General features: G+C 46.2%; 1 protein-coding gene across 1 annotated transcript in view; it reads left to right on the top strand.

The window, feature by feature from the left end:
* The window catches only part of WDR44 (WD repeat domain 44), a 102737-nt gene that overhangs the window by 38727 nt on the left and 63696 nt on the right, over positions 1-314 (top strand). The gene's annotated exons all lie outside the window — the stretch shown is intronic.

The raw sequence follows: 314 nt of genomic DNA, 5'->3' as shown, positions 1-314 counted from the left end.
AGACACAACACGACTGAGTGACTATAACTAAGTATAGTTAGTAGCCCCCCACCCCCAAAAGTGACTTTTTAAGGAGAGTTTAAAAGCTGAAAAAAATAGTGAATACTATGGGGACAATAGGGCTTTCCAGGTGGCTCCGTGGTAAAAAATCTGCCTGCCAGTGCAGGAGATACAAGTTTGATTCCTGAGTTTGGAAGATCCCCTGGAGAAGGAAATGGCAACCCACTCCAGTATTCTTGCATGGAGAATCCCCATGGGCAGAGGAGTCTGGTGGGCTACAGTCCATGAGATTGCAAAGAGTCAGACACAACAGG

This window comes from Bison bison, unplaced genomic scaffold (assembly GCF_000754665.1).
Source record: "Bison bison bison isolate TAMUID 2011002044 unplaced genomic scaffold, Bison_UMD1.0 scf7180017864367, whole genome shotgun sequence".
Taxonomy (NCBI): Eukaryota; Metazoa; Chordata; class Mammalia; order Artiodactyla; family Bovidae; genus Bison; species Bison bison.
The sequence above is the reverse complement of the archived record's forward strand: the minus strand, read 5'-3'. Positions and strand labels throughout refer to the sequence as shown.